General features: G+C 40.3%; 1 long non-coding RNA gene across 1 annotated transcript in view; it reads right to left on the bottom strand.

Moving 5' to 3' along the window:
* LOC109254565 (uncharacterized) overlaps positions 1 to 24,320 on the bottom strand; it is a 95,534-nt gene that overhangs the window by 11,172 nt on the left and 60,042 nt on the right. Inside the window, exon 2 of the long non-coding RNA XR_002074898.2 lies at positions 8,345 to 8,466. This is a non-coding gene — a long non-coding RNA (uncharacterized LOC109254565). The remainder of the gene's footprint in view (positions 1 to 8,344; positions 8,467 to 24,320) is intronic.

A 24,320-nucleotide genomic window follows, 5' to 3' on the forward strand; every position in this document is an offset into this window, starting at 1 on the left:
AATGTATAAAGCTATGATTTCTGACAACATTAAGGGTGGTTGGAAAACAAAGCTATATAGAAGAAGAATTTCTGTATGCTACTGAAGATAAGTTATATAGATTTTAGCTAGATCATTATAAATTTGGGATGTTAAATATAACCTCCATGGTAACCACAAAGAAAACGTATTAAAAATATATCAAAGAAAATGAGAAGGGAACCAAAATGGTTCACTATAAAAATATCAATCAAACACAAAAGAAGACTATAATGGGGAGTATGAGGGACAAAGAAGCATAAAACAAAGATAGCATAAAGTAATTAAGTCCTTTTTTTATCAGTAATTACTTTAAATATAAATAGATTAAATTCTCCAATGAAAAGGCAGAGATTTCAGAATGATTTTTTTTTTGGTAATGATCCAACTATATGCTAAATACAAGAGATTCACTTTAGATGCAAAGACACAAATAGATTAAAGTGAAAGGAGATAAAAAGATAATCCATGCAGACAGTAACCAAGAGAGCTGGGTAGCTATCCTAATATTGGACAAAACAGACTTCAAATAAAAAATTGTCACAAGAGACAAAAAAGGACATTGTATATTAATAAAAATGTTGACTCATGAAGAAGATATAAAAATTATAAACATACACAAAACAACAGAGCTCCCAAAATAGATGACACAAACACTGGCAGAACTGAAGGGAGAAATAAACAGTTATATAATAGTATTTGGATACTTCAATAAACACTTTTAGTAATAGATATAATTTCTAGAGAGAAGATCAACAAGAAAATAGAGAATTTAGGGGCATCTGGGTGGTTCAGATGGTTAAGCACCTGACTGTTGATCTCAGCTTAGGTCATGATCTTAGGGTTGTGAGTTCAAGCCCTGTGTTGAGCTCTGCACTGGGTGGGAAGCGCACTTAAAAATAAAACAGAGAATTTAAACACTACTATAAACCAACTAGATCTGACAGACACATAGAAAACACTCCACTAAACAAAAACAGAACATTCATTTTTCTCAAGTGCACATGAAAAAGTTCCAAGACAGACCATATACTGGACCAGAAAACAAGCTTTAATGAATTTTAAAAGACTGAAATCATACAAAATATCTTGTTATAGTTTTGTAGAAACACTGGAAAATTCGCCAATATGTAGAAATTAAACAATACAGTCTTAAATAACCAATGGGTCAAAGAAGAAATCACAAAAGCAATTAGAAAATAATTAAAGACAACTGAAAACTAAAACAGTATACTATAACTTCTGAAAACTAAAACAGTATACTATAACTTATGAGATGCAGTAAAGGCAGTACTCAGGGGGAAATCTATAGCTATAAATAATTACATTTAAAAAAAGAAGAAGGATCTCAAATCAGTGACCTAACTTTACACCTTAAGGAACTAGAAAAAGAAGAGCAAAGTAAACCCAAAGCTAGGGGAAGTAAAAAGAAACAAACAAAAAAAACAAAAAAACCTATAAGAATAGTATAAATAAAATAGAGAATAGAAAAACAATACAGAGAATCAATGAAATTGAGAGTTGGTTCTTTCAAAGGGCTAACAAAATTAAAAAACTTCTAGCTAGACTGACAAAGGGAAACAGAGAAAGAGATGTAAATAACTAACATCAGAAATGTAAGAAAGGATAAGTTGTTTTTACTGAAATAAAGAGAAATAAGAGAATACTATCAACAACGGTACTTCAACACATTCTGAAACTGTGATAAAATGCACAAATTCTAGAAACACAAATTATCTAAACTGATTCAGGAAGAAATAGAAAATTTCAACAGACCTATAATAACTAAAGAGACTGAAATAGTAAACAAATACCTCCTAACAAAGAAAAGTTCAGGATGAGATAGCTTCACTGTTGAATTCTACTAAACATTCAAAGAATTAACATAAATTCTTCTCAAACTAACTTATTCTCTGAGGCCAGCATAACTTGGATACTAACGCCAGATAAACACAAGCAAAAAAAAAAAAAAATTACACATCAATGCCTTTTATGAATATGAATTATACATCATGACTAAGTGAGATTTAGCCCAGAAATGCAAGGGTGGTTAAATATCAGAAAATCAATACAATCTACCACACTGAGACACTATGGGAGTGGGGATGTGATCATCTCAATCAACAGAAAAGGCATTTGATGCTTTTCTAACACACTTTCTGATAGTAAATTAATTAATTAATTAAACACTCAGAAAACTGAAATAGAGGGAAACTTCCTCATCATGATAAAGGGCATTAATGGAAACCTACAGTTAACATCATACTTAATGGAGAAAGTCTGAAAGCTCCCCCCCTAGGATCAGGAGTAAGACAAGAACACCCATTTTTACCATGGCTAGTCAACAGTACTGGAAGTTCTAGCCAGAACAATTAGGCAAGAAAAAACAAAATAAGTTATCCGCATTAGAAAGGAAGAAGTAAAACTATCTCTGTTTGCAAATGACATGATCCTAATATATAGAAAGTCCCCAAAAAATCCACAAAAAACTACTTTATCTAAACAGATTCAGCTAAGTGCAAAGTACAAACTCAACAAACAAAAATTAGTTGTGAGTCTATACACCTGCAATGAGCAATCTTAAAAGAAATGTAAGAAATAGTTCCATCTACAACAGCATCTAAAGAATAAAATACTTAGAAATATAGTTAACCCAACAGATGAAACACAAATACACTGAAAGCTACAAAACATTTCCAAAATAAATTAAAAGAAACTTAAAGGAATGGAAAGATACCCTATGTTCATGGGTAGGAAGACATAATATTCTGAAGATGACAATTTATCAAAATTCCAATGGTGTTTTTGCAGAAATGGAAAAGCTGATCCCTCAAATTCATATGGAAGTACAAAAGGTCCCAAATAGCCAAAACCATCCTGAAAAAGAACAAAATCAGAGGACTCTAATTTCCTAATTTCAAAACTTACTAGAAAGCTAAAGGAACCAAAGCAGTTTGATACTGATGTAAGTGTAGACTTATACAACATTAAAGTACAATTGAGAATCCACAAATAAACCTATATGTCTATCTAACATTTGAAAGAGGTGCCATGTCCATTCATTAGGGAAAGAACAGTCTTTAACAACTGTGTCAGTACAACTGAATTGACACATGTGAAAGAATGAAGTTGAACCCCCACTTCACATCATATACACAAATTAACTCAAAATGGATCAGTATCTAAATACGAGAGCTAAAACCAAAAAACTCATAGTAAAAAGAAAAAGGGTTAAATCTTCATGGAATTTGGTTTAACAGTGACTTCTTAGATATGACACCAAAAGCATGAGAAACAAAAAGGAAAAATAAATCAGACTTCATCATAATTGAAAACTTTTGTGCATCAAAGGACATTCACCAAGAAAGTGAAAAGCCAACTCACAGAATGGGAGAGAAAATCTGCAAATTTTACATATGATATGACAATTAATAACTAGAATATATAAATAATTCCTATAATTCAGCAACAAAAAGACAAACAGCCCAATCCAAAAACTTGAATAAATACTTCTCCAAAGATGTTATACAAATGGCCAATCCCATGAAAAGATGTTTGATGTCATTAGTCACTAGGGAAATACAAATGAAAACCACAGTGAGTTATGAATTCACACCTACCAGAAAGGCTATAATTTTATAAATGGCAAGTAAGTGTTGGCAAGAATGTGGAGAAAATGGAACCCTCAAACACTGCTGAAGGGAATGTAAGATGGAACAGCTACTGTGAAATCCAACTTGGCAGTTGCTCAAAAACTAAATAAAAAATTACCAAATGACCCAGCAATTCCACTTGTAGGTGTATATACCCCAAATAAATCAAAACACAGACCAAAGAGAATACTTGTGTGTCAATGTTTAGTGAAGCATTATTTATAATAACCCCAAAGTAGAAATAGGTACCTAAGTGTGCACTGATGGGTGAATGGAATAACAAAATGTGACATATACATACAACGGACTACTACTCAATCATAAAAAATAAAGTTCTGATACATGTAACAACATGGATGAACCTGGAATACATGCTAAGTGAATTTAGCCAGGCCCAAAAGCCATATAGTCCATGATTTCACTTACAGTAAATATCCAGAATAGGCAGATTCATAGAGATAGAACATAGATTAGATGTTACCAGAGACTGAAGAGTGGGGGGAAATGGAAGTTGTTGCTTAACTATTACAGACTCCTGCTTGGGCTGAGATGGAGAAAATGGAAATAGCTTTTCACAGACATTGTGATTGTAACTAATGTTAGGGAATGGTACACTTCAAAATAGCTCAAATGGCAAATTTGAGTGTATATACTTTACCACAATAATTCTTATTTTATCTTATCTGGCGACCCACCACAATATATATATTTTTTTAATAAGGTGAGATCAAGAGATGAAGAAGGGCATTATATAATAATCACAGGGTCTATCCATCAGGAAGAGCTAACAATTATAAATGTCTATGTGCCGAATACGGGAGCCCCCAAATACATAAAACAATTACTCATAAACATAAGCTACCTTATTGATAAGAATGTGGTAATTGCAGGGGACTTTAACACTCCCCTTACAGAAATGGATAGATCATCTAGACACACGGTCAATAAAGAAACAAGGGCCCTGAATGATACATTGGATCAGATGGACTTGACAGATATATTTAGAACTCTGCATCCCAAAGCAACAGAATATACTTTTTTCTCGAGTGCACATGGAACATTCTCCAAGATAGATCACATACTGGGTCACAAAACAGCCCTTCATACGTATACGAGAATTGAAATCATACCATGCATACTTTCAGACCACAATGCTATGAAGCTTGAAATCAACCACAGGAAAAAGTCTGGAAAACCTCCAAAAGCATGGAGGTTAAAGAACACCCTACTAACGAATGAGTGGGCCAACCAGGCAATTAGAGAAGAAATTAAAAAATATATGGAAACAAATGAAAATGAAAATACAACAATCCAAACGCTTTGGGATGCAACGAAGGCAGTCCTGAGAGGAAAATACATTGCAATCCAGGCCTATCTCAAGAAACAAGAAAAATCCCAAATACAAAATCTAACAGCATACCTAAAGGAAATAGAAGCAGAATAGCAAAGACAGCCTAAATCCAGCAGAAGAAGAGAAATAATAAAGATCAGAGCAGAAATAAACAATATAGAATCTAAAAAAACTGTAGAGCAGATCAACGAAACCAAGAGTTGGTTTTTTGAAAAAATAAATAAAATTGATAAACCTCTTGCCAGGCTTCTCAAAAAGAAAAGGGGGACGATCCAAATAGATAAAATCATGAATGAAAATGGAATTATTACAACCAATCCCTCAGAGAAACAAGCAATTATTAGGGAATACTATGAAAAATTATATGCCAACAAACTGGACAACCTGGAAGAAATGGACAAATTCCTAAACACCCACACTCTTCCAAAACTCAATCAGGAGGAAATAGAAAGCTTGAACAGACCCATAACCAGCAAAGAAATTGAATCGGTTATCAAAAATCTCCCAACAAATAAGAGTCCAGGACCACACGGCTTCACAGGGGAGTTCTACCAGATGTTTAAAGCAGAGATAATACCTATCCTTCTCAAGCTATTCCAAGAAATAGAAAGGGAAGGAAAACTTCCAGACTCATTCTATGAAGCCAGTATTACTTTGACTCCTAAACCAGACAGAGACCCAGTAAAAAAAGAGAACTACAGGCCAATATCCCTGATGAATATGGATGCAAAAATTCTCAATAAGATACTAGCAAATCGAATTCAACAGCATATAAAAAGAATTATTCACCATGATCAAGTGGGATTCATTCCTGGGATGCAGGGCTGGTTCAACATTCGCAAATCAGTGTGATACATCAATTAATAAAAAGAAAAGATAAGAACCATATGATCCTGTCAATTGATGCAAAAAAGGCCTTTGACAAAATTCAGCAACGTTTCTTAATAAAAACCCTCGAGAAAGTCGGGATAGAAGGAACATACTTAAAGATCATAAAAGCCATTTATGAAAAGCCCACAGTTAACATCATCCTCAATGGGGAAAAACTGAGAGCTTTTTCCCTGAGATCAGGAACACGACAGGGATGTCCACTCTCACTGCTGCTGTTTAACATAGTGTTGGAAGTTCTAGCATCAGCAATCAGACAACAAAAGGAAATCAAAGGCATCAAAATTGGCAAAGATGAAGTTAAGCTTTCACTTTTTGCAGATGACATGATATTATACATGGAAAACCCGACAGACTCCACCAGAAGACTGCTAGAACTGATACATGAATTTAGCAAAGTTGCAGGATACAAAATCAATGTACAGAAATCAGTTGCATTCTTATACACTAATAATGAAGCAACAGAAAGACAAATAAAGAAACTGATCCCATTCACAATTGTACCAAGAAGCATAAAATACCTAGGAATAAATCTAACCAAAGATGTAAAAGATCTGTATGCTGAAAACTATAGAAAGCTTAGGAAGGAAATCGAAGAAGATATAAAGAAATGGAAAAACATTCCGTGCTCATGGATTGGAAGAATAAATATTGTCAAAATGTCAATACTCCCCAAAGCTATCTACACATTCAATGCAATCCCAATCAAAATTGCACCAGCATTCTTCTCAAAACTAGAACAAGCAATCCTAAAAGTGATATGGAACCACAAAAGGCCCCAAATAGCCAAAGTAATTTTGAAGAAGACCAAAGCAGGAGGTATCACAATCCCAGACTTTAGCCTCTACTAAAAAGCTGTAATCATCAAGACAGCATGGTATTGGCACAAAAACAGACACATAGACCAATGGAATAGAATAGAAACCCCAGAACTAGACCCACAGACGTATGGCCAACTAATCTTTGACAAAGCAGGAAAGAATACCCAATGGAAAAAAGACAGTCTCATTAACAAATGGTGCTGGGAGAACTGGACAGCAACATGCAGAAGATTGAAACTAGACCACTTTCTCACACCATTCACAAAAACTCAAAATGGATAAATGACCTGAATGTGAGACAGGAAACCATCAAAACGCTAGAGGAGAAAGCAGGAAAAGAACTCTCTGACCTCAGCCGTAGCAATTTCTTACGTGACACATCCTCAAAGGCAGGGGAATTAAAAGCAAAAATGAACTGCTGGGACCTTATGAAGATAAAAAGCTTCTGCACAGCAAAGGAAACAACCAACAAAACTAAAAGGCAACCAACGGAATGGGAAAAGATATTTGCAAATGACATATCAGACAAAGGGCTAGTATCCAAAATCTATAAAGAGCTCACCAAACTCCACACACGAAAAACAAATAACCCAGTGAAGAAATGGGCAGAAAACATGAATAGACACTTCTCTAAAGAAGACATCTGGATGGCCAACAGGCACATGAAAAGATGCTCAACGTCGCTCCTCATCAGGGAAATACAAATCAAAACCACACTCAGATAACACCTCACGCCAGTCAGAGTGGCCAAAATGAACAAATCAGGAGACTATAGATGCTGGAGAAGATGTGGAGAAACAGGAACCCTCTTGCACTGTTGATGGGAATAAAAACTGGTGCAGCCACTCTGGAAAACAGTGTGGAGGCTCCTCAAAAAATTAAAAATAGACCTACCCTATGACCCAGCAGTAGCACTGCTAGGAATTTACCCAAGGGATACAGGAGTACTGATGCATAGGGGCACTTGTACCCCAAAGTACATAGCAGCACTCTCAACAATAGCCAAATTATGAAAAGAGCCTAAATGTCCATCAACTGATGAATGGATAAAGAAATTCTGGTTTATATACACAATGGAGTACTACATGGCAATGAGAAAGAATGAAATATGGCCCTTTGTAGCAACATGGATGGAACTGGAGAGTGTGATGCTAAGTGAAATAAGCCATACAGAGAAAGACAGATACCATATGGTTTCACTCTTAAATGGATCCTGAGAAACTTAACAGAAACCCATGGGGGATGGGAAGGAAAAAAAAAAAAAGAGGTTAGAGTGGAAGAGAGCCAAAGCATAAGAGACTCTTAAAAACTGAGAACAAACTGAGGGTTGATGGGGGGTGGGAGGGAGGGGAGGGTGGGTGATGGGTATTGAGGAGGGCACCTTTTGGGATGAGCACTGGGTGTTGAATGGAAACCAATTTGACAATAAATTTCATATATTGAAAAATAAAAAAAGGGGAAAAAAACAAAATGAGAATAACATTTATACCTTATGAAATTCTATGAGGATCAAGTGAGTTAATGCCTATAAAGTATACAGGTATGGTATGGTATGTAGTAAGCTCTTAATGGTAACTTGAATTGTTATTGAGTAGAATTCAAGACTAACTTACTTTGTATCTCTATAGTATAATGCATGGTCTTCCCCACTTCTTATTTATGAACTACTTTTTCATGAAGAAGTAGAAAAAGTTGATGATGGTAGAAAATCCAGCAAATAAAGTCCCTGAGAAATCTGTAAAAAAAAAAAAAATAATAAGGTGAGATCTAAGGAGGCTGTTTAACATTTCTTGGTACTCATCTTTATTTCTGTTTACCACCACTGGAAGGTTCGAGGTATCTCTATTTAGCACACCCCAAAATTTAGCAAGGTTCTCTTTTAACTAGCATAAGAAAATAAATGAAAAAGAAACTTGAGATACACACACACATACACACACACATATGCACACACACACACATATGCACACACACACACATATGCACACACATACACGTGTGTGTGTATGTATATATATATATAAAATGAACTACTCTTTTACAATGAAAAATACAATTATTTATCCATAAAGCAACACAGAAATGAATAAAATTAATTTATAAGTATATATACTACACATAAACATATCGCACAAAGGGTATACAATGTTTTTGCTGCAATAAAGTCTCTGTTATTATAATTTTGTGTGGGTTTTTCTGGTCTTCACCACATGTTGTCTGTAATGTTTTCATGCCCCCCCACCCCGTCCTTGTTTATTCTTTGCATATTGTTTATTCCTTGTTTATTCTTTGCTATATGACATCAACACTACTTTGTTGCTTAGAAGCAATGTGCTCCACTTAAAACTCTTTCTTATATCATTTTGAAGCCTATAGCTGCTAAAATGTCTCCTACTTTCTGCTGTCTTCTGTGGGCATTCTCTTCTGGGTTTCTCCATGTGATCAACCTCTGATATTTGCCAACCCCAAGCTACACTTGATTAATCTCTTTTTTTTCTGAGTAAATAGGTCAGTCAGTACAGAGCAAGCTGACTTAAAAACAGTATCGTTTTTCCATAAAAATCTAACATAAGCTAAATAAAGTTATATCATGCAGTACAACAAAACCATCATTAAGAGTATAGAAGTGAACTTTAAAAAAAAAAAATTTAAGTTTTATTTATTTTGAGAGAGAGCAAACCAGTGGGGGAGGGGCAGAGAGAGAGAGGGACAGAGGATCAAAAGTGGGCTCTGTGCTGATAGCAGAGACAGATGTGGGGTTTTAACTCACAAACAGTGAGATCAGGACCTGAGCCAGAGTCAGATGCTTAACTGACTGAGCCACCCAGGCAACTGATTTTTGTCATAGTCTACATATCCATAGTGAGGGAAGAGGAGTGAAAGAGAGAATCATCTGTATGTCTTTGGTTCAGGCTACAAACGATTTTCGCTTTCCAAATATCCATGACATTTAATGGAATGCTTTGGGAGGAGGCAGAGATATCTGAACCAGAAGGTTGCTACCAAGAATAGAAAGAAAGAGAAGAGATGTAAGAGACATTGGTGAGGGGGAAATGACAATATTTACCAACTGATCAGATGTGTGAACTATGGAAGGAGGAGTACTTGGAGTAAACACCCAGATTTCAGACACTGGGAAAAAGGTATCCTGGAGAAAGAAGCCATTTGGTTTCAGTAGAAGAACAGGACGGAGGAAAGGGGAGTTTGAGATTCTGGTGGGATAGAACTTTATGTGGGAGGAGATGCCAAGTAGACAACTGGGATTTAAGAACTGAATCTCAGGAGAGAAGGCAAAGCAAAGAACTCAATGAAGCAACAAATGACATGGAAAAGGAATAATTTTAGAGGTAGTAGGACCTAAAGCATAGCATGAAATGGAAGCACAAGGTGAGGGGCAAGAAAATATTCCAGAGAATGTAAGGTGGGAGGAATTACTTGACTTGGCAGATAAGGGGCCACAGATAATATTTAAGAAAGTAGTTTCCTGGGGCACCTGGGTGGCTCAGTCAGTTGAGCGTCTTACTTCAGCTCAGGTCATGATCTTGCAGTTCCTGAGTTCAAGCCCCGCGTTGGGCTCTGTGCTGACAGCTCAGAGCCTGGAGCCTGCTTCAGATTCTGTGTCTCCCTCTCTCTGCCTCTTCCCCACTCATGCTTTCTCAAAAATGAATAAACGTTAAAAAAAATTAAGAAAAAATTAAAGTAGTTTCCTCATGGTGGTGGTATTGAGAATCACACAGCAATGGCAAGAGGGCCAAAGTATTCCTTCCAAAAGGCTGATGTTGATAAGAAAAACAGCAAGAGGAAAATAGCCTGTGGAGGTGACATGGTAGAATGAGGGTTTCTAGCTCATTAATATTTTTTAAATTTAAAGATGGGGGTAGAAGTCATGGAGGTGAAGTAAATGGAGTCATGAGAAAACCAGGGTCAGACTGATAGGGTAAGGAGCCGCGGTCGAAGGGAGTGACTGAAATCTAGGCCAAAGCTGAAGATGGAGCCTTCGGAAGGAAGAAGGCCACTTCTAAAACAGGAGAAATGGAAACCAAAATCAAAGGACATGGAGAAGAATCACCCAGAATGATTTCCACAGCCTATTAAGTGGGCCCGATGTTCTCTGCTCAAAATGAAAAGACAAGAGGTGGGCTTCAGCATTCAAAGGCAGCACCCTGTCTTGAAAGAGACAGTCAGCAAGACGAGAAGTAAGCACGAGATGACTAAAGGGACTACCAAAACGATAAGCAGATGCCCTCTTTGGAAGTGATGGGAGTTCAGGGGAAGCCTAGATCGCACTGAAGCAAGTGCCAAGACGCTGATGTGTAAAATAAAGGAAGGACAGCGGAGCATTTGCTTATGAGAAAAACAAGGTTCCCAAGGGACAGGCAGAGGGCAGAACAGGAGAGTGAGCCAGGGGCTGCGTAGAATGGCGGGGAAAGAATGAGGCAGAGGTGTCCTGAACCCAGCAGGAAGAGCCATGACTACCTGATTTACCAGCCTGACTCCCCCAAACTGGGTGGAATTTCCTTAAATATGTGGAATTTAGGAAAGACAAGGCTATCTGGTTGCTGATTGGCAAATGATACTTGCCACCTCTTCCCCTAGGCTCAGGAGAGGAATGTGTGGTGCTGAAAGGGACAGATTTTGTTTTCACTCCTGTTGGCTGCCGGCATGGGGCCCAGCAAAAGCAGAGTCACGCAAGTGCAAACTTGCTGCTTTTTAAGCAACGAGCTGGCAGGGAAGAGCTCCTCTCTTTATCATGTATTTATTTATTTATAATTTGTATAGCATCCATATCCAAATGGATCTGAGGCAGTTTGCAATAAAAACACATGTACACATGTCACAAGATACTTAAAATAAAGGTCAGAGAGAGCCTGGAGGAACGAGGATAGATCCTGTTGTAGCATGTTCCTCTACAGGAAAAGTAGCCAGGGAGAGGAGACAGCCTGAGGACACAATAAGACGGCGGTCATTTTTCTAGGGGGCCCTCTCCCATTGCTGTTTTTGTTCATCGCAACCACAAGGGAAAACCTTTCAGCTGGACATATGCCCAACACAGAGCTCTCGGGGAAAGCAGAGTGGGTCTGGTGCTTCAGTGTGAAGATGCAGCCAAGTATTCGTGCGCTGCTCCCGCTGCCCCCAGCCCAGGAGGGAACACTGCGGGGGGGTGTGCATGGCTACCCTGGAGTCAGCAGAGGGGGGCCGATCCACCTCTGTCTCCAGGAGGTGTATCAAATGACACTCCTGAATGCCAAAGTCAGTGTAAGCTAAAGGCAAGAGGTCTGGACTCCAGGGCCTTGCAATCAGCTCCATCTCCCCACTTCTTTACATGCAGCCTCTTCTTCACATGCGTGGAAACCTCACTGAGGCTGGCCTCCGGGTCTGCACAAAAGACCACTGAGTGCCATCCAAGAAGTCCTTGCTTTCCAAGAATCCTAATGGAGCAGCACCACAGTGACCACACACGGGCAGAAAGCGGAGAGATGAGCCATCCAGACCCAACGGTGTCTGGAACCCCATTTTGTACTCCCATACAATGCAGCGATCTTTTGATATAGGACAGAAAGCTGCTCTAAGGAATTTCAGAGAGAGCCCTTCTATTCTCACAGTCTGCACCCCTGCCTGGGCGCACCCGCCCCTACCAAAGCTGACCACAGCCCGAGCATTTGATTAAGGGCTGTGTGGAGTTGGGAGCAGAGGGTAAGTGCTAACAATTTGGCATCCTTTGTGGCACCTACACACTCTCCATCCTGGGCTGTTATTGCAGTTTGCATTTTTTTTTATATAATGGGTGAAGCTTTAGATTGAGGGGTCTCATTCAAAGGATTCTGCATCTCCTTCTAGTAACATCCAGAGGCAGATATATTTATTAGTGTGAAAAAGAAAGAAGGAAAAAAAGAAAAACTAATGAGGCAAATGTGTGGAGTACTGACACTAGAGGAGATGAAAGTGTAAAGACATACGTTAGAAGCTGTGGCCCGGAGCAAGTTGTTACTAATTTAGTTCTTTTCTGGTTGGTTGAAGGAAACAGTTCTCCCATTTGAGCTTGGCACAGCTGAGGCCACCGGAAGGGTTAGAAGTGTCCTAGGAGAATGCGTCTCTAGGAAATGCAAAGATCTAGGTGCCACCAGCATAGAGAAGAGTCAAGTTTGGGCCCACTTATGCTTTTCCTCACTGAGGCCTTTCCCTTGACTGAAGAAAGGAGGCACAAGGGAATTGGCAAAGAGCGGTCGGTATGGACCAGCCTCACCAGCAATGCCTGCCTCTGCCTGTTAACTCTCAGGGTCAAAGAGTTGTTAAGATAGGGTATCACAGTGTCTCTATTAAGGGGGCTAGTTTTCAAGCTTCACATGTCCGTAATATGCCCTATTTCTCCGGCAGGCTGAACATGACACTGATTCTTCATTCTCACAAGGACATAAAAATGGAGGGAAGGGGTGCCAGGGTGGCTCAGTCAGTTAAGCGTCTGACTTTTGGTTTTGGCTCAGGTCATGATCTCACGGCTTTGTGGGTTCAAGCCCCGCAATGGGCTCTGTGCTAGCAATGCAGAGACTACTTGTGATTCTCACCACCCCCCGCCCCTCCCCAACTAGCACTGTCTCTGTCTCTCTCAAAGTAAATAAATAAACTTAAAAAAAATAAATGAAAATGGAGGGACGAACTGACAATCTCAGATGTCCATGGAAATCGCCCACTGACACTATTTTTTCACTAGGGACATGCTTCCTGACTTCCATTATTCTAGGTAATCAGGTACTGACTCTTACTATTTTTGGTACATTAACAGTCTCTCCTAATCTCTCCACCCGCCCTCACCACCACTTGAGTTCAAATACCTTGACATCTGTCTCCATAACTTTTGTCTTTCTCCCTACCCAGCCTGAGAGAGAGGCTTGCCTTCCCTCCATTCTCTGTCATGATCTACAGTAATAGGTTCAAGAGGGTGGAAACTTGGTTCCAGCCTCCCTGATGCTTTGACTCACCCTCGTAAAAAGTTATTGGTGTCAGCGCTGGTCTAGCAATTGCCTCTCCCCCGCCACGCCCCTTGGCTTCTATAATTTCACTTCCCCCTGCTGCACCGTACAATAAACTCTAATGAGCTTTCACATTCCTTCACCAAGCTCCCGCCACCACCAAGTCAAACAAGGAGAGAAAAATAACTTCCTGCAGAAAATCTGCATGGCTATGAAGTTCTAAGCAACTTAACCAACATACATAACTGTCAGCGCCAGTCCACCAAAAAGGGGGAGGAAGGGTGAAAAGAAGGGAGCGAGGAGAAGAACTTAAGAACCTGAGCTGGAAAAAACTTTCAATATTTTGTCCTAGGATTTGTGTTATATATTTCAATATGTAACAAGATTCATAATATATGTGACCTGTTCACAATTTTATAGTTACTTTCACCAGGAAATGAACCAACATTCCTTAACCCCCTACTATGTGGTTGGCCCAGTTGATTATCTTATATTATCTAAGAGTAGAAATACAGGTTTAAAATGATTTCCATCCCCCATACACATTTTTTGAATAATTCCTTCAAATATGTGTGTACCATAAAGACAGACACAAATGCACATTTTTCCACTCTTCCCTTTCTCGTACCTTTCCCTAGCTCATACCCAATTGGTTTCAGTTTAGAATACTCCAATGGCCCACAGGAGGGATAGGTGATCAGCTGGGGGTGTGGAACTACCACATAACCACTGAATGGGACCTCAGGTTTCCTATAGGAACCTGGAAGATATTACTGGGAAGCTGCCAGCCTGGAGCCCACAGTGGAGGCCACACATTTCTTCCTTGGGTCTCATGGACCACAACAATCCCTTGAGCACTCACTATCACTCTGCTGTAGCGACCATTGCAAGTAGAGACAATCTACACAAAAGGGGGAGAAGCTCACATGAATACCAGTGTCAAAGAGAGCAGGGTCAAGCAGGGTTAATGTCCAGGAGAAAAACTAACCAATGAGTCATCAGGGAAGCTAAAAGGGCATCAGGAAAGTTAAGTTTGAAGATGAAAAAGAATCACTGAAAAGCTTTTTACAAACTATTGCTTTGTAAACTCTCACATACTTATTTGCTTCCTCATTTGTCCCCCAGGGGTAATAGCTGAAAAAACTCTGAGACGATTCTTTGAGGGTTTTTGTATTTTCAAAGGGAGAGCTGGGAAGACAGTAAACCCAGGCAAGAGGAAGTAAAGAGCATTCCGAGTAAAAGAATGAGAGATACAGATAGAGATGCAGAAGGCGAGGAGAGGCAAACCAGCAAAGTTATCTCACGGACCACATAGTATTCGAGAAAGCAGGCTCAGAAAGTAAGAATCTTACCCACAGGCACACAGCAGCTAATTCGAAGAGTAAGAGCATGAACATAAGTTTTCTGATTTCAATGCTGACTGTATTGAACGCCACCCTTGTAAGTGGGCCTCCTGGTCTGAAATATATGCTGTAATTAATCCTTTCTTCACCTGGCCACTAGGTTCATCATAGAAAATCACTTTCCCCTAGACATCACCCATTTGGAATTTCAATGGCTCCGAGACCAGACACGTGTAGCTGAGACTCTTAGGTGACCCCCCGGCCACTGTGCATCTGATGTGCACTGTTCACTCATATGGCCCTGGATCTCTTGTGTTTACAAAATTAGCCTTGTTGCTCTATGGCCACCCCCTTTCTTCCCATTCAGTAATAGCATGGGAACACATGAGAATGAGGGTGACACCGCTTACCCAATAATTGCTTACCTGCTTTGCTAGGAAATCACATCCTGATAGGTATCCTTTGCCATCTGATGAAGCCCTTGCTTCAGGTACTTCTGGAAACCTCCAGAGTATCTCAGAGCGTCTGAGCTATTCCTCATGCCTCAGTCTATTAAGCATAGTACTTGTCTTCAGGCTGCCTTACAGCAGTGAGGAGACAGTGGCAAAGCATTCTCTCCACCCTGCACAGCATTCCATTGGAGGAGCCCAAAGGTAATGTTCTTTAGAGTCCCAATGTGTAACATGGATTTATGGCTTTATATCATGTCAGGGCCCAGATATGCATCAAGGGGTGGGATGGGGAGCAGAGTCAAGGAGCAGCCACCAGGAGAACATAAGCTCCTGTCTCATGATGAAGGGTTTGGCACTGGCTTGTGCTCTTTGGGTTCAATGTATTCTCCCTTAGATAGACACTCTTCAGCCCCTTGCAGGTGGATGCCGTGCATACGTCACGGCGTGTTACTCTTTCTGTCCCACCATCTGGCCAAGCTGGCTGAGCCATGTCTAGCTTCGAGCAACGGACAATAGAAGACTTTATGGTACACTAAGATCCCTATCACACATGATTATAAAGATAGGAACTTTCATTTACATACAAAATAAGTCAAACAAAATCTCTAGTAGCTATTTTTTCCTAGAATCAAATCACTCCACTATACTGCATAATGGATTATGACAGGTCAGTATGTTGCAATGCCGCAGGTAAAAGTGGCTGGCCATTAGGAGGAAAGCAAAACTGTCACCTAGCAATGCTGCCCATCCAAACTGGACATGCCCAGCATCATTTGCCATTACTCTTCACTTAGTGGGTATACTTCAGTCCCGTGTTGTAGCGCTGCCCTGGCCGGACTGGTAATTCCGTCATTTCTGCGCCCTTCATATTAGTATCCCCAAGGCCTAAAAACACCCCCAACACATTCTCACCCTGTGACTGTCCAAATGTTAAGGCCCAAATGCTGCTCCACTGGAAGCCATTCCCTGAGGACACTAGCCCACACTCTTCATGTCATCAGTGTAAACCTGATAGTCTATACGGCTCCTTGGGACGGAGACTGTACTGAATGGCAAGCAGTATGCATCATCTGGCTGATTAAAATGCTAAGAATGAAGAAATTACATGGATATGCTGGGCCTTTTTTGTCACTTAAAGTCCAGAGTCAAATTTCATAATTTTGCTTCTTCTTTATAATATTTCCCTTCTGCAGTGAGCAGTACAAAATAAAATCTCTCACAATCAAGGGGCACCCGGGTGGCTCAGTTGGTTAAGCATCCAACTTCGGCTTAGGTCATGATCTCACAGCTCACGAGTTCGAGCCCCGTGTTGGGCTCTGTGCTGGCAGCTCAGACCCTGGAGCCTGCTTCAGATTCTGTGCCTCCCTTCTCTCTGCCCTTCCCCTGCTCACACATCTGTCTCTGTATCTCTCTCTCTCTTAAATATAAAATGAAACACAAATTTTTTTTTGATTTCTCACAATCATATTTATAAAAGAAAAATACTATATTGAAAGTGTTGGGACATTTTATGAATTCTTGTGTCTCTCTGTAGGTACTTTCACATACTCAATACATATTTTTTTAAATAAATTAGGTTACACAGGAAACATAATTAACACTTATGAAGTTAAAGTTGATATAATCCCAGAGTTTATAAAGCTATATATCTCCTATCTGTTGATCTACTTATCTTACCATCTATTTATTTGAAGAAAAATCTAGTAGATTCATGGCTGTAACTATTACCCACTCATGCTCTGAGGTAAAGAAAAGAAATAGAATGTTCTGTAAGGTAACCAGGTTGCCCGAAAGCAAAGCAGATTCTCTGTAATGCCCATTTTCATAGAAATTTATAATGCCACATGAATCCTAGTGGTGTAATAGCCACTACCTCCTCCTTATACTTCACCCTGGAGTTGCTATTGCGTCTTTCTTCTGGGAGAGGTAAATTTGAGGGTAGGAGCCACTATTTACAGTAAAAGGCTGTTACAGCATTTTTCAAGAAACCAAATAAGAAAATGTTATAAGTGGGGGATGTGGTGAAACAAGAAACACTGTACCTTGGGGAACTTCTCAAGGGCTTTCAGAATTGAAGAGTATCCTTGGGGGATAAAAAACTAGATGTGGGACAAAAGTAATGAGACTTTCGTGCACCATTTTGACTAAAAGAGTAAAGGTAGTCAAACGGACTGTGATGTGTTCCAAAGGAATCATCCTCCACACATCGTCCTCCACACATCCTTACTGAGGTCTGATGTCATTCTGGATCCCAGGCATGCTGCTCTGGACCCTACACTTCCTGAACTGAGTTCCAGGTAGACATGAAAACCATCTCGTAGAGCCTCTGCCTTTCCCCAGGATTCCTTTGCCTCTGAGTTAGCTGTGTTCTTACCCATGTTCCTGTTTCCAGATGGACTCTTTCACCTACGTTCGCTACTTTGCATTCTTCAATTACCCATCAATATTTATTGAAGCTGCACTATGAGCAAAGCATAGTGGAGACCTAAGATGGCTGTAACTAGTGAGAATGTATAAGCAAGCGGGGGTGACCCTACGCTATAACACTGCTATTTGGCTTAAAGGGAAAAGCAAGGAGTGGGGAGGGGAAGCAGGGAATGGGAGGGATGATGAGGAAAACAATTTGACTTTTAATCATGAGAAATCACTTAACCTGAGCTACAATTAACAGGGTGATCAGAGGATTCCTGGAGGAGGAAGACAGGTTAGACTTGCAAGAAGAGGAGCACCAAACTGGCCCGTGCCCTCGCCTGACAGTCTGACAGTTCAGCTTAAGCTGCATTTCCCGAATTGTGGCCTGCAGTACATTTTGTGTGATTATGAAGCCGTTACCAAGAAGAGGGAAGGGGAAAGATGGTTGCAAATCAAATAAGATTGGAAATGAGATTGGAAAAACATGTATTCACCTGACTGTTTTCTTTAAGGCACGACCGCATGGTCTTTTTTTTTTTTTTTTTAAGTTTATTTATTTAGTTTGAGAGAGAGAGAGAGAGAGAGAGAGAGAGAGAGAGAGGGTGGGCATGAGGGGGAGGAGCAATGAGAGAGTAAGAGAGAGAAGCCCAAATAGGCTCTGCTCTTTCAGTGCAGAGCCCAGATCCAGGACACATCTTACAAACCTTGAGATCTTGACCTGAGCCCAAATCAGAAGGCTGTTTAACCCACTGAGCCACCCAGGCGCCCCCACATGGTGTTTTTTTTTTTCAACATTTATTTATTTTTGGGACAGAGAGAGACAGAGCATGAACGGGGGAGGGGCAGAGAGAGAGGGAGACACAGAATCGGAAACAGGCTCCAGGCTCCGAGCCATCAGCCCAGAGCCTGACGCGGGGCTCGAACTCACGGACCGCGAGATCGTGACCTGGCTGAAGTTGGACGCCCAACCGACTGCGCCACCCAGGCGCCCCTACATGGTGTTTTAATATGCTAATATTCATTGTGAATTCTTAAGACAGGGGTGTGGGAAACAGCTTTTTTCAAACTCAATGCAAAAAAAAGTTTTCTCAGTGAAGTACTTCACAAGACTGGTGTTCAAGAAGTCACATTGTGGGCAATGTTGCTGGGACACCGGAAGTGACTTACACAGGACAGACAAGATAGGCAGGTCATGCCCTTTGGGCCTTCTCCTATGATCAAAGGAAAAAACTCTTGGATCACCGTCCAAGACTCCTCTGACATCATCCTTGCTCTGCCACCCAATGTGAAGTTTACCTTCTAACGTAAAACAGCAAGAGCAATGTTTCTGCTGACCAACGATGCTTCAGTTGTAGCAGCAGGGAGGAGAGGCCGACACACAGAACCTTCTGGGACCTTCACAGAGCACTGCTTACTAGTTAACCTCTTGGGGGCAGGCGGGAGTGCCGGAGTTGCTGTCCCTAGTCATTAATATAGCTGGGGAAATAGCTGTTCCCAACACCATAGGGATAATAAGAAAACCTGCTGAAGATTAGTTCTTTTAATTCAAGGTATACCATCAGACCCAAATGCTGCACAGTTCCTGTGCTGTCTCCAAATTAAGTGACTGGAGGCAATTTTCATTCTATTTTAAATTTTGTCTTTTCTACCACTAACACAGGACATCCCTCCCTGCTCCATTACCAGGGATGGTGCCCGTTTTTGACTTTGATTTCCTAGTCAGCTTTTCAAGGCATCATGTTCACGCAAGTGGACTCAAGGCCCTCAGAACTAGGTCAGGCGTTTGCTGGAGGTCATTACAAGGCTACAAAATAGAGCATGCTTAATTCTGTTATTTCTGAAGATTTTTTTCTTCTCTCTCATGTGCATAGAAGACAATCAGTACTTAATTAAATTTTGGAACTGTTGCTGACAACTTCAGACTGTCAAAGATGCATGTGACCTCCCCTCACCCAAGTCACCCGAGAGGTTTAGACAAAAGTATGTAAAAGGAACGAAGACATGAGAAACTATAACAATTGTTGCACTTCTATTTTAGACACCGATGCTTAAAATGGTCCAGCAAGAAAGTCCTTAGTACACAGAATTCACAGATGGAAGGGCCCAGTCAGGACTTCAGTCTTTTCATTTTGGACACAGGCTGAATGACTTCACTAGGGTAACGGATAACACAGTGACATTCCAATAAATGCTCGGCTTAGAATCTAATTAGCAGGAGCATTAGCTAACATTAGACAGTGAGGAGATTCTGTGGTGGCCCACAGAGATTCTGTGGTGGCCAGGTCCTGTCCTCCAAGATGAGGCACTCAGTTCCCCAGTGGCTGGGTATGTGCTAAGTGATAGCTGAGCATTCCTTCTGAGAGTCCCTGGCTGAAGATAAACTCATCCAGCTTAGGCCCTGTTCCTGAAGCAGCCCAAATCCAATGCAGGCTATAAAAAACTTGCCCCCTGAACCAAATGGGAGACACCTCAGCAGGACCATCCCAGCTCCAGAACTTTCTAATGGATCAGATGAGGCCTCTGTGGACACAGCACTGTGGTCCAGCTGCAAGTTGGGACCAGCCCTGCTCTCCTCACTTCTTACAGGTCTTATTCCTGGAACACTTGCCAATCAGCTTCTTTCATGCTCATCTCTGTCTCAGCCTGCTTCCCAGAGAACACCACTGGTGACAGAATTCAAAGCCCCAGAGTATCTCTGCTGCCCCTAGTCCAGAGTAGCCAGGCATCTCAGAGTAGACAACTGGGGTTTGGGTTTGTTTGTTTGTAATCTTGTTAAAGTTTTCTGATGGTAGAATTTGCGAAGGGAGATAGAATACGGCGTGAAGAATTTAGAAAATGCCAAGAAGCAATTCCCCTGGCCAGAGCTGCCAGTTCAACGGACTTTTCACTCTTCTTCCCTCCTGAATGGCAACACGGAAATACGAAGCTGGCACAAGAAAGAGAGGATAATGTCTCCTTATGGAAAGTTTCTTTTCAGTAAGTAAGAAGGAGTCTATCAAAGTGAGCCACATCAACAATCAAATTTGGACTGAAGCCACCTTATTAATGAAGGAGAAGGGACAATTTTTAATCTGCCTGGGATCACTTATCAATTGATTTCATGTGATTTACTGTGGGTTTTATTCAACAAGAACTACGAGCTGTTTCTGTGCCTGCAGAGACCCAATATTTTTATTGTGTGGCATTTGTCCCTGACTCTGCCCTACTGCATCCTGACATTAAGACATGTTCAGACACTGGCCAATATCGTTTCATTCTATCTTGGCATTGTTACCTTATCTCCATAAACTCACACTGGCTATGTCATTAAGTCATAAAAAGACGTGAATTCATCACATTTAAGTAATGGGGGAATTAGCATCACATGTAAAAAAATATAAATATGAAAAACTTCTGCATAGGTTCTGCGAACCTAGGCATTTGGAGAGGTGGAAAGTAAAAAAAAAGTCAAATGCTGGGAATTCCAGGGATTGTGGCATTGGTTTGTATGGAGTTGTTATTTAAACCAACCAGTGGCTAGTGCTATTATTTTAGAATAAAGATAAACTCGATGTAAGAACCAAGCAACTAAACAGGGCATTCCCTTCTTGTGGAGTCATTAAAGAAACTCAGATATACATCGTAAGGATGTTGCAGGACACAGAATACCAACAATAGCAGCTACTTGTTCAAAGGGGTGGCTCTCCCAAGCTCGGGAGAACTGAGAGATGCCTTCATCCACAGAGGAAATACATATTTCTGCGTGACATAACAGGATTAATGAGGTCATTTAAAAATGAAGCCCCTATTCCTCTGCTGTTTCTTAACATTATTTTTATGCAAGTGATACTTGAATGAATTTTGATTATTTTAAAAAGCATATGTAGTTATAGTTATTAGGCACTCATACCCCTGCCTGTACAGTCTGATCCCATTTTCCTTACCACAAAAGTTATCAGTTTGGCATGTATCTTTCAAGGCTTTCTCTATGTATTTATATACCTAGGTTTTATTTTTGTCTTATTTTAACATAAATAAGAATCGTATTGAATGGACTAGTCTGCATTTACTTTTTTAAAAAAAAACAACAAAAAAAAGTGTTTTGGTGATCTTTCTAGGTCTTCTGTTTCCTCCCACTGATAGCCATTTGCATGACTTTACTTCTTACTTATTATCAACAACATGAAATTAATTGTCCATGTTTCTTTGTATACATTAGCAAGCATTTTCCCCCCTGAGGCATAAACTTAAAATAGGACTTGATGGGAGACAAGGTACACAAATACTACATTCTGACAGATACTACCAAATGAGCATGTCAAAAGTTCATGTCAATTGAATATGGACTGGTTTTATCAAATCTTCTCCCATTCCTCCCCAGAGAAAACCTAGATTACTATATTAGTTTATCTTTTTAATCTGTTAATACAGTAAGTCTAATCAAGACATTTCCAAATATTGCATATCTTTCCATGCTCAGAATAAGCCTTAGCAGGTAAGGATGCAGAGAGAGTGGGGGAGGGGCAGAGAGCAAAGGAGAGAGAGAATCCCAAGCGGCCTCCGCACCGTCAGCAGAGCCCAACATGGGGCTTGATTCCATGGCTGTGACGTCATGATCGGAAGCTCAACCAACCGAGCCACCCAGGCACCCCCTTCATGTTGTTGCTTTGTTATTTTATGTAGGTTTTTTTACATCTATAGTAGAATCAATAGTATAGTGTGTATTATATCATTTTATTCTTGTGTGCCATGCTTGTAAGCCTGGTAAAATCATTTTGAATATCATTTTAAACGCCCTGAAAGAGTTTATAAAGCACAGGGAATTATCTGTTCCTTACATCTTTGGTAGAATATACTCTAAAACTTTCTGAGTCTAAATGCTTTTGTTTTGTTTGTTTGTTTGTTTGTTTTTTTTTTTTTTGCTTTTTAATTACATAGAAACCAGTTTTTTTAATATTTATTTTTTTATTTTGGGGGGGGGGCACGCAGAGAGGGAGAGAGAGAATCCCAAGCAGGCTCCATACTGTCAGGGCACAGTCCAACGTGGGGCTCAATCTCACAAACCAGGAGATCATAACCTGAGCCAAACTCAAGAGTCCCATGCTTAACCAACTAGAACCAAAACTCTGACATCTTTTTTAATCATTTATCATTTTTGGTCTATTAAAAATGTCTAATTTTTATTTGGTCAATTTCATTGGGTTATTTCTAGAAAATCATCCATTTCATCTAAATTTCCTAATTTATAGAAATAATATCGTACATAAATCCTTTCACATTTCTGGAATGCCCTGCAGCTTCAGACACTAGAAAAGGACAGGAAAAAGATTCTCCCTTGGAGCTTATGGAGGTAGCATGACCCTGTCTACACTGTGATTCTGGTCCAGTGAAACTGTTAAGATTTTTGAGCTCCAGGAACGTAAGAAGACAAATGTGTGCTGTTTTAAGTCTCCCAGTGTGTGGTAACTTGTTAGAGCAGCCCCCGGAAACTAATGTAGGTGCTCACTAGGAATGCTCACAGACACTCCAGCTCTCTATCCAAGTCCATGTGAGGACCATTCTTGTGTCTCACCGAAGTTCAGAGTGACCATGGGACTCACACTCACCAATAAAATGTGACCCGAAAAGACATGTGCTAGCTCTGAGTGGCAGATTTGAGAGTTAGTACAAAACTTACCACATTCCCTTTTTCCTTCCTTGGTGATCAAGACTTGGTACCTGAGCAACTGTGATGAGCAGAATCCCCTGAAAACCTATGTTAAACATGTATCAGGATGGAGAAGTCGACCTTTGTTGTATCAAGGCTCCAAGATTTGGGGAGTGTTTGCCACTGAAGTGTAACCTCACCTACCCTGACAAACACAGATTATGAACTTGGTGCACATTTCACAGAATCATGATGCCTCCTGTCTGTACACCTGACCACGCTCTCCTGTTTCCCTTCACACTCCAAACATTCCTGTATCTCCCACAATTGTGGACGGACTATGGGCACATTGTGAAACTATGGACCAGATGGCTGAGGCAGGTATCCTAAGAAAAACTGAAAGCGAACTGCCACATCCTTCTTACACCCTTCAGGTCCCACCATTTTCTTTTCATTAGACAATGGTCTTTGTCTGTCACCCTCATATAAATCTCTCTCTGTCCCTCTACAATGGGCCTGAGTGATGCCAGTCTTCACATGCTGACATCACATGAAAAGAGGATCCAAAGTATCCAGACTTCCATATCAGAGTCACATTCACTATCCAATTATAGACTGGTATGTTCGCATTTCCCCTTGACCTCGACTTACACAGCACCTGTTTATCATCATTACTTGCTTGCTTCTCAAACCCAAAGATTTGCTTTTCTCCTGGAACATCCCAAAGAGGCTATCCTAACTCTCACCTCTAGCCCTGAGCATGGTAGATTAGGATTTACAGTGATTTG

The sequence above is a fragment of the Panthera pardus genome, unplaced genomic scaffold (genome assembly GCF_024362965.1).
Source record: "Panthera pardus isolate Hobbes unplaced genomic scaffold, ASM2436296v1 HiC_scaffold_25, whole genome shotgun sequence".
NCBI lineage: Eukaryota > Metazoa > Chordata > Mammalia > Carnivora > Felidae > Panthera > Panthera pardus.